General features: G+C 40.2%; 1 pseudogene; it reads left to right on the forward strand.

Moving 5' to 3' along the window:
* Positions 1 to 8,916: 8,916 nt before the first annotated feature.
* Positions 8,917 to 10,579, forward strand: LOC132494243 (elongation factor 1-alpha 1-like; annotated as a pseudogene).
* The last annotated feature ends 4,764 nt before the right edge of the window (positions 10,580 to 15,343 follow it).

Genomic DNA, 15,343 nt, shown 5'->3' on the forward strand with positions numbered 1-15,343 from the left:
TCTCAATGATAAGTAAGATCCAGCTCCAATCAACAACCAGCAAGCTACATTGCTGGACACCTTATGCTACACAACTAGCAAGACAGGAACACAACTCCACCCATTAGCAGAGAGGCTCCCTAATATCATAATAAGTCCACAGACACCCCAAAACACAACACCAGACGTGGACCTCTCCACCAGAAAGACAAGATCCAGCCTCATCCACCAGAACACAGGCACTAGTCCCCTCCACCAGGAAGCCTACACAACCCACTGAACTAACCTTAGCCACTGGGGACAGACACCAAAAACAACGGGAATTACAAACCTGCAGCCTGCAAAAAGGAGACCCCAAACATAGTAAGATAAGCAAAATGAGAAGACAGAAAAACACACAGCAGATGAAGGAGCAAGATAAAAACCCACCAGACCTAACAAATGAATAGGAAATAGGCAGTCTACCTGAAAAAGAATTCAGAATAATGATAGTAAAGATGATCCAAAATCTTGGAAATAGAATAGAGAAAATGCAAGAAACAGTTAACAAGGACCTAGAAGAACTAAAGATGAAACAGGCAATGATGAACAACACAATAAATGAAATTAATAATACTCTAGATGGAATCAATAGAAGAATAACTGAGCCAGAAGAACAGATAAGTGACCTGGAAGATAAACTGGTGGAAATAACTACTGCAGAGCAGAATAAAGAAAAAAGAATGAAAAGAACTGAGGACAGTCTCAGAGACCTCTGAGACAACATTAAATGCACCAACATTCAAATTATAGGGGTTCCAGAAGAAGAAGAGAAAAAGAAAGGGACTGAGAAAATATTTGAAGAGATTATAGTTGAAAACTTCCCTAGTATGGGAAAGGAAATAGTTAATCAAGTCTACAAAGCACAGAGAGTCCCATACAAGATAAATCCAAGGAGAAACATGCCAAGACACATATTAATCAAACTGTCAAAAATTAAATACAAAGAAAACATATTAAAAGCAGCAAGGGAAAAACAACAAGTAACACACAAGGGAATCCCCATAAAGTTAACAGCTGATCTTTCAGCAGAAACTCTGCAAGCCAGAAGGGACTGGCAGGACATATTTAAAGTGATGAAAAAGAAAAACCTACAACCAAGATTACTCTACCCAGCAAGGATCTCATTCAGACTTGATGGAGAAATTAAAACCTTTACAGAAAAGCAAAATCTGAGAGAGTTCAGCACCACCAAACCAGCTGTACAACAAATGCTAAGGGATCTTCTCTAGGCAAGAAACACAAGAGAAAGAAAAGGCCTATAATAACAAACCCAAAACAATTAAGTAAATGGGAATAGGAACATACATATCGATAATTACCTTTAAGGTAAATGGATTAAATGATCCCACCAAAAGACACAGACTGGCTGAATGGATACAAAAGCAAGACACATATATATGCTGTATACAAGAGACTCATTTCAGACCTAGAGACACATACAGACTGAAAGTGAGGGGATGAAAAATGATATTCCATGCAAATGGAAATCAGAAGAAAGCTGGAGTAGCAATTCTCATATCAGACAAAATAGACTTTAAAATAAAAACTATTACAAGAGACAAAGAAGGACACTACACCATGATCAAGGGATTGATCCAAGAAGAAGATATAACAATTGTAAATATTTATGTGCCCAACATAGGAGCACCTCAATACATAAGGCAAGTACTAACAGCCTTAAAAGGGGAAATTGACAGTAACACATACATAGTAGGGGACCTTAAAACCCCGTTTTCACCAAAGGACAGACTATCAAAAATGAAAATAAATAAGGAAACACAAGCTTTACATGATACATTAAACAAGATGGACAATTGATATTTATAGGACATTCCATCCAAAAACAACAGAATACACATTTTTCTCAATACTGCCCTTCCCAGCCAACTCGTGGGTCTGTCCTGCCCCAGGCTTTCTATAGGCCAGGGTTGCAGCTGCTCGGGGCTGGTCCCTGCGACCCCGCTAAACTCAGGGCCAATCAGCTCCCCGCTCCCCGCCACCCTGCACCCGCCACCTCCCCGGCTCCCGGACCCTCCACCCATGGGCGCTCACATTTTTTTTTTTTTGAAGATGATCAGAAGGCTTTTATTTGTTACTGTTCTTGCTTTCCACACATGCTTTATTTATTTTTATTTTTTTTATTAGTTTCTGCTTTATAACAAAGTGAATCAGTCATACATATACATCTGTTCCCACATCCCTTCACTCTTGCATCTCCCTCCCTCCCACCTTCCCTATCCCACCCTTCCAGGCGGTCACAAAGCACCGAGCTGATCTCCCTGTGCTATGCGGCTGCTTCCCACTATCTATCTACCTTACGTTTGGTACTGTATATATGTCCATGCCTCTCTTTCGCTTTGTCACAGCTTACCCTTCCCCCTCCCCATATCCTCAAGTCCATTCTCAAGTAGGTCTGTGTCTTTTTATTTTTTTTTGCGGTATGTGGGCCTCTCACTGTTGTGGCCTCTCCCGCTGAGGAGCACAGGCTCTGGACACGCAGGCTCAACGGCCACGGCTCACTGGCCAAGCCGCTCCACGGCATGTGGGATCCTCCCAGACCGGGTCATGAACCCGTGTCCCCTGCATTGGCAGGCGGACTCTCAACCACTGCGCCACCAGGGAAGCCCAGGTCTGTGTCTTTATTCCTGTTTTACCCCTAGGTTCTTCATGACATTGTTTTTTCTTAAACTCCATCTATATGTGTTAGCATATGGTATTTGTCTTTCTCTTTCTGACTTACTTCACTCTGTATGACAGACTCTAGGTCTATCCACCTCATTACAAATAGCTCAGTTTCGTTTCTTTTTATGGCTGAGTAATATTCCATTGTATATATGTGCCACATCTTCTTTATCCATTCATCAGATGATGGACACTTAGGTTGTTTCCATCTCCTGGCTATTGTGAATAGAGCTGCAATGAACATTTTGGTACATGTCTCTTTTTAAATTATAGTTTTCTCAGGGTATATGCCTAGTAGTGGGGTTGCTGGGTCCTATGGTAGTTCTATTTTTAGTTTTTTAAGAAACCTCCATACTGTTCTCCATAGTGGCTGTACCAATTCACATTCCCACCAGCAGTGCAAGAGTGTTCCCTTTTCTCCACACCCTCTCCAGCATTTATTGTTTCTAGATTTCTTGATGATGGCCATTCTGACTGGTGTGAGATGATATCTCATTGTAGTTTTGATTTGCATTTCTCTAATGATTAATGATGTTGAGCATTCTTTCATGTGTTTGTTGGCAGTCTGTATATCTTCTTTGGAGAAATGCCTATTTACGTCTTCTGCCCATTTTTGGATTGGGTTGTTTGTTTTTTTGCTATTGAGCTGCATGAGCTGCTTATAAATTTTGGAGATTAATCCTTTGTCAGTTGCTTCATTTTCAAATATTTGCTCCTATTCTGAGGGTTGTCTTTTGGTCTTGTTTATAGTTTCCTTTGCTGTGCAAAAGCTTTGAAGTTTCATTAGGTCCCATTTGTTTATCTTTGTTTTTATTTCCATTTCTCTAGGAGGTGGGTCCAAAAGGATCTTGCTGTCATTTATGTCATAGAGTGTTCTGCCTATGTTTTCCTCTAAGAGTTTGATAGTTTCTGCCCTTACATTTAGGTCTTTAATCCATTTAATCCACATATGAAAAACCCACATCCAACATCGTCCTCAATGGTGAAAAACTGAAAGCATTTCCAATAAGATCAGGAACAAGACAAGGTTGCCCACTCTCACCACTCTTATTCAACATAGTTTTGGAAGTTTTAGCCACAGCAGTCAGAGAGGAAAAGGAAATAAAAGGAATCCAAATCGGAAAAGAAAAAGTAAAGCTGTCACTCTTTGCAGATGACATGATGCTATACATAGATAATCCTAAAGATGGTACCAGAATACTCCTAGAGCTAAACAATGAATTTGGTAAAGTAGCAGGATACCAAATTAATGCACATAAATCTCTGGCATTCCTATACACTAATGATGAAAAATCTGAAAGTGAAAACAAGAAATCACTCCCATTTACCATTGCAACAAAAAGAATAAAATACCTAGGAATAAACCTACCTAAGGAGACAAAAGACCTGTACACAGAAAATTATAAGACACTAATGAAAGAAATTAAAGATGATACAAATAGATGGAGAGATATTCCATGTTCTTGGATTGGAAGAATCAACACTGTGAAAATGACTCTACTACCCAAAGCAATCTACAGATTCAGTGCAACCCCTGTCAAACGACCACTGACATTTTTCACAGAACTAGAGCAAAAAATTTCACAATTTGTATGGAAACACAAAAGACCCCGAATAGCCAAAGCAGTCTTGAGAACGAAAAACGGAGTTGGAGGAATCAGGTTCCCTGACTTCAGACTATACTACAAAGCTACAGTAATCAAGACAGTATGGTACTGGCACAAAAACAGAAAGATAGATCAATGGAACAGGATCGAAAGCCCAGAGATAAACCCACACACATATGGTCACCTTTTCTTTCACAAAGGAGGCAAGGATGTAAAGTGGAGAAAGGACAGCCTCTTCAATAAGTGCTGCTGGGAAAACTGGACAGGTACATGTTAAAGTATGAGATTAGATCAATCCCTTACACCATACACAAAATAAGTTCAAAATGGATTAAAGACCTAAATGTAAGGCCAGAAACTATCAAACTCTTAGAGGAAATCATAGGCAGAACACTCTATAACATAAATCACAGCAAGATCCTTTTTGACCTACCTCCTAGAGAAATGGAAATAAAAACAAATGGGACCTAATGAAACTTCAAAGCTTTTGCACAGCAAAGGAAACCATAAACAAGACCAAAAGACAACCCACAGAATGGGAGAAAATATTTGCAAATGAAGCAACTGACAAAGGATTAATCTCCAAAATTTATAAACAGGTCATGCAGCCCAATAACAACAACAACAACAAAAAAAACAATCCAAAAATGGGCAGAAAACATAAATAGACATTTCTTCAAAGAAGATATACAGACTGCCAACAAATATATGAAAGAATGCTCAACATCATTAATCATTAGAGAAATGCAAATCTAAACTACAATGAAATATCATCTCACACCGGTCAGAATGGCCATCATCAAAAAATCTAGAAACAATAAATGCTGGAGAGAGTGTGGAGAAAAGGGAACACTCTTGCACTGCTGGTGGGAATGTGAATTGGTACAGCCACTATGGAGAACAGTATGGAGGTTCCTTAAAAAACTAAAAATAGAACTACCATATGACCCAGCAATCCCACTACTGGGCATATACCCTGAGAAAACCATAATTTAAAAAGAGACATGTACCAAAATGTTCATTGCAGCTCTATTTACAATAGCCAGGAAATGGAAGCAACTTAAGTGTTCATCAACAGATGAATGAATAAAGAAGACGTGGCACATATATACAATGGAATATTACTCAGCCATAAAAAGAAACGAAACTGAGCTATTTGTAATGAGGTGGATAGACCTAGAGTCTGTCATAGAGAGCAAAGTAAGTCAGAAAGATAAAAACAAATACCGTATACTAACACATATATATGGAATCTAAGAAAAAAAAAAAGGTCATGAAGAACCTAGAGGTAAGACGGGAATAAAGACACAGACCTACTAGAGAATGGACCTGAGGATATGGGGAGGGGGAAGGGTAAGCTGTGACAAAGTGAGAGAGTGGCATGGACATATACACACTACGAAACATATAATAGATAGCTAGTGAGAAGCAGCCGCATAACACAGGGCGATCAGCTCGGTGGTTTGTGACCACCTAGAGAGGTGGGATAGGGAGGGTGGGAGGGAGGGAGATGCAAGAGGGAAGAGATATGGGAATATATGTATATGTATAACTGATTCACTTTGTTATAAAGCAGAAACTAACACAACATTGTAAAGCAATTATACTCCAATAAAGATGTTAAAAAAAATGTGTCACGGGCCTCCCTGGTGGCGCAGTGGTTAAGAGTCCGCCTGCCGATGCAGGGGATACGGGTTCGTGCCCCGGTCTGGGAGGATCCCATATGCCGCGGAGCGGCTGGGCCTGTGAGCCATGGCCGCTGGGCCTGCGCGTCCGGAGCCTGTGCTCCGCAACGGGAGAGGCCACAACAGTGAGAGGCCCACATACCGCAAAAAGAAAAAAAAAAAAAAATGTGTCATGGACCACAATGTTCATTGCAGCTCTACAATAGCCAGGAGATGGAAGCAACCTAAGTGTCCATCATCTGATGAATGGATAAGGAAGATGTGGCACATATATACAATGGAATATTACTCAGCCATAAAAAGAAATGAAATTGAGTTATTTGTAGTGAGGTGGATTGACCTAGAGTCTGTCATATAGAGTGAAGTAAGTCAGAAAGAAAAAACAAATACCATATGCTAACACATATATGGAATCTAAAAAAAAAAGAAACAAAATGGTTCTGACAAACCTAGGGGCAGGACAGGAATAAAGATGCAGACATAGAGAATGGATTTGAGGACATAGGGAGGGGGAAGGGTAAGCTGGGACGAAGTGAGAGAGTGGCATGGACATATCAGCACTACCAAATGGAAATTAGATAGCTAGTGGGAAGCAGCCACATAGCCCATGGAGATCAGCTTGGTGCTTTGTGACAACCTAGAGGGGTGGGATAGGGAGGGTGGGAGGGAGACACAAGAGGGAGGAGATGGGAATATATATATATATGTATAGCTGATTCACTTTGTTATAAAACAGAGACTAAGACACCATTTTAAAGCAATTATACTCTAATAAAGATGTTTTTAAAAAAATCTAAGACATAGTGTTGATGTTATATCTACACTGAAGCACTGAACCTCTCAGTTTAAGGTATATTTATAATTTAGGTCATTGTGTATTTCCAAGGCAAAATAAATTGGATCAGTACCAACTATCTTTGTAATCCATTACCATCTTAATGACAACATGGTAGAGAAACTTTCATAATCTGCTCATTTCTTTTTTTTTTTTTTTTTTTTTTTTTTTTTGCGGTATGCGGGCCTCTCACTGTTGTGGCCTCCCCCGTCGCAGAGCACAGGCTCTGGACGCGCAGGCTCCGGACGCGCAGGCTCAGCGGCCATGGCTCACGGGCCCAGCCGCTCCGCGGCATATGGGATCCTCCCAGACCGGGGCACGAACCCGTATCCCCTGCATCGGCAGGCGGACTCTCAACCACTTGCGCCACCAGGGAGGCCCATCTGCTCATTTCTTTTAGGAATTTAGAATTTAGAATCGTTAATACTTATCACAGAAAGATTATGGGCCATACAAATAAAAATAAATATTAGGTCAGAAATATAGGCAGCACATATTAACACAATGCCTAGAAGAGCATCTTCTGAAATACAATAATCATTTGGAAATTCTTCATCAGCTTAGCACTATCATTTCAACCTAAGAGTGATTATAAAGGGGTTGGGTCAATGCAGTATATACTCCTCCCATTAAGATAACAGTTGAAAATGTGAACCAAAATTAAGAATAATATACTTGTACATCACTTTCCACCCATTCTCAGACCCACTCCCCTAAATCTAACTTTCTTTGATAGGTAAAGCTCAGATACACACTGTGGGTGAAATGGATACGTCATAAGTCCAATAGGAAATACAAGATTTAGGACAGAAAAAGTAGCCCATCAACACTTCTTAGGTACTGGGAAGAGCTCCCTTTCCCCTTTCATGATACTAGGATCCTAGGGAGACAGAAAGTGTAGGCACCCAAGAAATATGAACAGAAGTAAGACAGACAGACTTGTGCCCTTGTTCTTGCTGTTATTCAACAATACTGCAAAAGCAGTATTTAGTGAGATAAATTTTGTCCAAGGCATCCTTATGATGGTTGGGTATTTAGTGAGAAGAAACGTTAGGACAAGGTCCAGATCAAGAAATGGACTTCCCATTTGCATAGGAAAACTGAGGGTTTCATACCTTCTTTGCTGTGGGCACCCTTTTGCTATAAACCTAAATGGAGTTACTCCTAGCTTATTGGGGTTAGGAGTGAGGTGGGTGATGGCTACAGCCTCCAATTATTCCCAGGGGAAAATAAAAGTGAGCAAGAGTTCCACTATCACTGTGTCTTCCAGGATTATTAATACAAAGAGACTTGGGACTTCAAACTGACACAGGGAAAATATTATCTTTACAGCAGATATAGAAGCTACATAGTAGTGAAAGAATCTGTAGGCAAAATTTACCACCTCTCTGGATGCCATTCTTAAATAGAGCTTTCTTGGGTAATACTTAATACACTATACCAGTAACCATAGCAGCATACAGATTTGAATATTGCTGTTAAATTCCATATAATTGACAAGTGCAAAGATGAATTAACATTATTTCCTTTTCTGTTCCACAGAGGTGAGTTGGTATGAAGTTGGGCCATCCTGCAAAACAGAGCCAGAAATTTTTCTCTTTCATGGCCATGAAGAAGGAAACTGAGCAAAGAAATTGAATTTAAATCTGAAAGAGATGGGCCTAATATTTATCAAGCATCTCTACCTAGGCCAAAATATTTAATCCTTTCAGAGCCATCTGAGACATAGGTGTTATTATTACTACTTTATAGATGAAGAAACCAAGGGTTAGGAATTTAAGTAGCTAACTGAAGGTCACACAGCCAGAGAGTGGCAGGAGCAGGATGCAAACATAGGTATATTTCTTCTGATTCCAAATTCTTTGCTCCTTCCTAAGGCATCTTAGTTACCATTGGAGCCATTTTACAGATAAAAGAACCAATAATTAATTTCTTCTATCCTTTGACAGGTAAGAAAACTGCAGCTCAGAGTAATTAAGCATCTTCCCAAAGTCACATCATTACTTAATGCCACAGAATTCAAACCTACTTTTTCACAACAGATTTACCACCAGATCACAAGTATCACAACTAAATCTAAGCCAAAATGGGAAAGAAAATGATTCATATCAATATTGTTGTCACTAGACACATAGATTAGAGCAAGTCTACCACCACTGGCCATCTGGTCTACAAATGTGGTGGGATCAACAAAAGAACCAAAGAAAAAACTTGAGAATGAGGCTGCTGATATGAGAAAGGGCTCCTTCAAGTATGCCTGGGTATTGGGCAAACTGAAAGCTGAACATAGGCTTGGTATCACCACTGATATCCCCCTGTAGAAATTCAAGACCAGCAAGTAGTATCATTGATGCCCCAGGACACAGAGACTACCCAAAACACGCCTATAGGCACACCCTAGGTTGACTGTGCTGCGCTGACTGCTGCTGCTGGCGTTGGTGAAGTTGAAGCAGGGATCTCCAAGAATGAGCAGACCTGTGAGCATGTACTTCTGACTTATAGACTGTGGGTGAGACAACTAACTGTTGGTGTTAAAATGGGTTCCACTGAGCCACCCGACAGCCAGAAGAGATACAAGGAAATCATTAAGAAAGTCAGCACTTACATTAAGAAAATTGGCTACAACCCCAACACAGTGGCATTTGTGCCAGTTTCTGGTTGGAATGGTGACAACATGCTGCAGCCAAGTACAAACATGTTTTGACTCAAAGGATGGAAAGTCACTCATAAAGATGGCAATCAATGCCAGTGAAACCACCATGCTTGAAGCTCTGGATTGCATCCTGCCACCAAGTCTTCCAACTGACAAACCCTTGTGTCTGCCCCTGCAGGGTGTCTACAAAATTGGTAGTATTGTCACTGTCCCTGTGGAGACTAGTGTTCTCAAACCCAGCATAATGGTCACCTTTGCTCTAGTCACCATTACAATTGAAGTCAAGTCTGTTGAAATGCATCCTAAAGCTTTTAGTGAAGCTCTATCTTGGGACAAGGTGGGCCTCAATGTCAAGAACATTTCTGTCAGTGATGTTTGCTGTGGCACTGTGGCTGGTGACAGCAAAAATGACCCACCAGGGACTTCCCTGGTTGCACAGTGGTTAAGAATCTGTCTGCCAATGCAGGGGACACGGGTTCAATCCCTGGTCCTGGAAGATCCCACATGCCGCAGAGCAACTAAGCCCATGCGCCACAACTACTGAGCCTGCTCTCTAGAGCCCACAAGCCACAACTATTGAACCCACATGCCACAACTGCTGAAGCCCATGTGCCTAGAGCCCGTGCTCCGCAACCAGAGAAGCCACCACAATGAGAAGCCCACTCACCGCAACAAAGAGTAGCCCCCACTCTCTGCAACTAGAGAAAGCCTGCACACAACGACCAAGACCCAGCGCAGCCAAAAATAAATAAATAAATAAATGACCTACCAATGGAAGCAGCTGCCTTCACAGCTCAGGTGATTATCCTGTACCATCCAGGCCAAATCAGTGCTGGCTATGCATTTGTGCAGGATTATCAAATAGTTCATGTTGCTTGCAAGTTTGCTGGGCTGAAGAGGAATGTTGACTGCTATTCTGGGAAGAAGCTGGAAGATGGCTCCCAATTCTGTAAAGCTGGTGATGCTGGAAAGCTCATGTATTTTGAGCACTTTTCTGACAATCCTCCTCAGGGTCATTTTGCTGTTTGTCACATGAAACAGACATGTCTTGGGTGTCATCAAAGCAGTGTATGACCCAGAAATTTCAGAAGGTTAAGTGAATAATACCCCTAATACCTGACACCCCATTTTTAATCAGTTGTGGAAGAACATTCTCAGGACTGTTTGTTTCTGTTGTCCATTTAAGTTTAACGGTAAAAAAATGGTTAATGATAATGCATTGTAAAACTTTCAGAAAAAAAGGAAAATGTGTTGTGAACCACTTGTTTTTGTGTGCATATGACAGTTTTAAGTTATTAGTTTTTAAAATCAGTAAATTTTTTTTTTTTTTTTTTTTTTTTGGTGATACACAGGCCTCTCACTGTTGTGGCTTCTCCCGTTGCAGAGCACAGGCTTCGGACGTGCAGGCTCAGCGGCCATGGCTCACAGGCCCAGCCACTCCACAGCATGTGGGATCCTCCCGGACCGGGGCACGAACCCGTGTCCTCTGCATCGGCAGGCGGACTCTCAACCACTGTTCCACCAGGGGAGCCCCAAATCAGTAATTTTTAATAGAAACAATTTGACCAAAAATCTGTCACAGAATTTTGAGACCCATTAAAATAAAGTTTAATGAGAAACCTGTGTCCTCTTCTGGTCAAGATTGTAAATTCCTATAGTACTACTTAGGTAAAAGATTTAAGTAAGCGTTTCCTATAATCTATTTTTGGTGTTTTATCTGCCGAAACCAAAATTTGATAATTCTGGGTTAACAGTTTTTTCTGGGTCGGAATTTTGGATTTCTTCCCCCTTGTCTAAGAGGAAGAATCATCTATGTTTTTTAGGGACACAGTGAAAAGCTGTGGGAGGGAGTCTGTTGGTTGCAACCCTTCATAGGTTAGGACAGACAAGCAAAAAGTATTTTTGTTTATAGCTAAGCTCTTGTAAGAAGGCCAAATTCATATATCCAGAAAAGATGAAAATTCTAATTTGAAAAGATAGGTGCACCCCAATTCTCACAGCAGCATTATTTACAATAGCCAAGACATGGAAGGAACCTAAATGCCCATTGACAGATGAATGGATAAAGAAGATGGGGTATATATATATACAATGGAATATTATTCAGCCATTAAAAAGAATGAAATATTAACATTTGCAGCAACATGGCTGGACCTAGAAGTTATCATACTAAGTGAAGTCAGTCTGACAAAGACCAATATCATATGATATCACTTATATGTGGAATCTTAAAAAAATGATACAAATGAACTTATTTACAAAACAAAAATAGACTCACACACATAGAAAAATGTTATGGTTACCGAAGGGGGAGGGGGAGGGGGAGGGATAAATTAGGGGTTTGAAATGAACAGATACACACTACAATATATAAAATAGATAAACAACAAGGATTTACTGTATAGGACAGGAAACTGTATTCGATATCTTATGATAACCTATAATGGAAAAGAATCTGAAAAAGAATAGATATATGTATGCATATATAACTGAATCACTTTGCTGTACACCTGAAACAATTGCAACATTGTAAATCAACTATACTTCAATTTTTTAAAAAAGGCCAAATTCTGCAATACTAAAGTCCATGTGTTGCACACAAAATTTTGTGTAGTCACATCAACATTGAGTAAATTTTTTGCTATAATCTCAAATTTTAGTTTTGCGGTTATTGGAATGTGCATTCTCAGATTTACAAATTTTGAAGTAGTTTAAAGAATCTAAAGTGTAAGGCTTAAATAGTAATAACTGCCCTGCTAGAGTTCATTGTATCTAGATTCTAGGAAAAATAAAGATGCTGGGAGTTGAAGAAAAAAAAAAAAGAATTCAAACCCAGGACTTCTAATTTCTTCTCCAGGACTCTTTGCATTTTACAGATAATTGTAACATTCTACTAAGTCCAGTGTTTATCATTTTGTAATGTCATTTGTAACCTTTGTAGAGCACTTATTACTTAATTTAGATGACATCCAGGGTCAAATTGACTCTTAAAATCTAGACAAGAATCATCTCCAGCATACCTCATGTTGAAAGTCCAAATCCCTGTCCAAGATTTCTGTACATTCCTGGGGGACTTATGTTCTCATAACTGTCTCCTGCTTCAGCTGACTTCTTGTTCTCCACTTGGTATCTTGCAACTTGCTCATTACTGCATGGGTTTTTCAGCTACCTTTCTTAGTTTTACATACACACACACACAAACAAAATTATGCACACAAAGCCTTTGTGTAGCAGATGTTACAAAAAGTTTAGAGAAATTAAGAAATAGATGGGGTTTGCACTGCAGACTCATCACAACTGGAATTAATAGTCATTCTGTTCTAGAGAGTCTTTTGGCTTATTTTCCATGTTGCTCAGCCATTCTCTCTCCTATCTGTCCCCTCCTACCACCATCAATTTTTTTTTTAATGCAAAGTAATTCTACCCTCCATTTGTTCTGCCCCACACTCTGAATCCTACGGTGGGCCTATTTTTTCATACCCAAATACTCCAAGGTATTTTCTTCTTTTAAGACCACTTATTCCCAAAAGAAATTGTACTATCAACTATTAAGAAAACAATAGGATTTTTTAAACCACCCATGAACTATACCACATGATCTAAGGGGCACACAGGGAAGAAAATCTGCTCTTAAAGAGTAGCTAGGGGCTTCCCTGGTGGTGCAGTGGTTGAGAGTCTGCCTGCCGATGCACGGGACGTAGGTTCGTGCCCAGGTCCGGGAGGATCCCACATGCCGCGGAGCGGCTGGGCCTGTGAGCCATGGCCACTGAGCCTGCGCGTCCGGACCCTGTGCTCCACAACGGGAGAAGCCACAACAGTGAGAGGCCCACGTACCGCAAAAAAAAAAAAAAAAAAAGAGTAGCTAATCTAATAGGGAAATAGATACACATAACTCAGAGTTCTCTTGGGCCTTACCAGCCTATGAAAATGACAAGGTCACATGATATTTAACAGTTCAGTCTCCACAACATGCCCACCTCCCGCCGCCCTGACACCCCCAGCCCCAAGTCCTGACAGATATGAGGAAGGCCAATATAACAGAAATTCCGCTAATACAACTATGAAGACTAAATAACGTAAAATTAGAGTGGGGAAAGACATCTGAAGGCTGAAGAGAGTTACTAAGATGACCATGAGTGAAATGGCCCACCTAAGGTTTAAGTCAGCTATTTCATTTTCTGAGCTTGAGTCACAAGGGTTCAATGGTAACAGCTTCTAAAGGTCTGTTTGTTTAATCTATTTTAGTTTTATTCTCCCCCAACAAAAAAAATCTGGGGTTATCTGAGGTTTCCATTGCTGACCAAATGGAAAGTATTAACACTCAAAGCAACTGACAATGGAAATCTGTTTAACTTCATGTTACAATGTTTCTGTTATAAGCAATGAGAAAAACCAGTAAAGTCAGTGAAAAGGCAATATTGCAAAACAAGTTTTAAATAATGCAGCTACCACAGGTCCTCCATTCCTAAAGTTTTTTTATTCATAAAGTTCTAGCAATATCATTTGGTGGCAAAACTTGAACTGAATAGACATGAGACTGTTTGTAGTCATTACTCATCCCAATTCATAGGAGTAGTCCTGTGTTTCCTGAAGAAACATGCAAGTGCCTGATTACAGGGTGCTCCTCCAGCCACACTAAGGGAAGTATGTAAGATGTGGAATGCAGAATCTACCTTTCCAAAGTCTAAGACATGCTGAATTCCAGTACCCACGTGGACCCAAGGGTTGCAGATAAAGGGTTGTACACCTATGTGTTGACATCTGCTAGAGGAAACTGAGAGCAAAGTGAAGGGAAGTAATAGCAAATGGGGGAAGCTGGTATGGCTCCAGGGGCCCAATTTTCAGAAGGCCTGGTTAGAACATGTGGTCTGTCAAAGGCAGAGAATACTAGATAGAGAACCGTTGTAGACATCTGGAGTCATACAGAGGCTGTGGTGAGTGAGAATATTTGGAAAACCCTAACAAGTCCTCCAGCCAAAGTCAGACTCGCCTATGGGGACCTGTGGCCCAGCTACTCATCACCACCTACAAAGCAGGGTGTTGAGGGCAGGACAGTAAGATCACAAACATTCTAGTGGAAGTTTCTAAGCTCCTCCTTTTTATTTTAAGAAATCTAATCATTTAAGTTTGGGGTTTATTTCAGTGCTCATTTAATTTTCAGAAAAGGGATTATTTTAAAAAGAAAAAAGAAAGAATAGATAAACAAAGACTTACTTACTAAAATAGGTCTTAAACTTGGCAGCACATCAGAATCACTTGGGAAGATTTTTAAACTATTGATCCCTGAACCCGTCCCAGACACACTGATAAGGAGGTCCTGAAGTGCTCCCAAGGCACATGGAATTTTCAAAGTGACCCAAGGTAATCTTGATGTGTAGACAAGGTGGAGAACTACTGCCTTAGGAAATTTTTTTTTTATTTTTAAAAAGAGAAAGACTTTTCCCCTATTTCTGTACAAGGAATGAAAGTGCCAAAGGTCCAGAAAAGCCCAAACAGGGTGGCGAGTACACTTTGCAGTTCTTGTTTAATCACATGTACTAACCACACAAAGGAAGTTTCATTTCTGCAAAACCTATCAGTTTCTCTTTCATACTTATTGTTTGCAATCCTAGACGTATAAAACAATTTTCAGCCAATGACTTCATCTTCCCCAACCTTGAGGCCATGGATGTGCCCAACATTTATGTACCATCAAGGATTAAGGGAAGGTCTGCTATATGTCAGGAGGAAAAACATCTTCCCAGAAATTCCCTTGTATGTTGGATGGAATGTAGCAGAATCAGTGTCTTGACAGGTACCTAACTTCTTTTCTTTCTTCTGATGGCGTATCTGCATAATACACTCCACATTTTTTATATGT

This window comes from Mesoplodon densirostris, chromosome 7 (genome assembly GCF_025265405.1).
Source record: "Mesoplodon densirostris isolate mMesDen1 chromosome 7, mMesDen1 primary haplotype, whole genome shotgun sequence".
NCBI classification, from domain to species: domain Eukaryota; kingdom Metazoa; phylum Chordata; class Mammalia; order Artiodactyla; family Ziphiidae; genus Mesoplodon; species Mesoplodon densirostris.